The sequence below is a fragment of the Rattus rattus genome, chromosome 6 (genome assembly GCF_011064425.1).
Source record: "Rattus rattus isolate New Zealand chromosome 6, Rrattus_CSIRO_v1, whole genome shotgun sequence".
NCBI lineage: Eukaryota > Metazoa > Chordata > Mammalia > Rodentia > Muridae > Rattus > Rattus rattus.
The window spans coordinates 41,957,648-41,958,054 of NC_046159.1; positions in this window are offsets into that span (position 1 = coordinate 41,957,648).

The following is a 407-nucleotide window of genomic DNA, read 5'->3' on the forward strand; positions in this document are numbered from 1 at the left end:
CCAGCATCTGCTGTCACCTGAGTTTTTGATCTTAGCCATTCTCACTGGTGTGAGGTGAAATCTCAGGGTTGTTTTGATTTGCATTTCCCTTATGACTAAAGATGTTGAACATTTCTTTAGGTGTTTCTCAGCCATTCGGCATTCCTCAGCTGTGAATTCTTTGTTTAGCTCTGAACCCCATCTTTTAATAGGGTTATTTTGACACAACTTTTTTGATGAATCCCTTTGCCCCAGGTACTTGATTTAGTGATATTTGTCTTTCTTGCTGTTCTATCAATATATTAAAGTCTATACATTTTTATAATGAAAAATTTTAAACCAATGTTTTACATTCTGAAAGTCAAAAATTCTAAGTGCCATTGTTTTTCCCTTGTTTGGAACTTATATTATTATATTACATTTTGTTA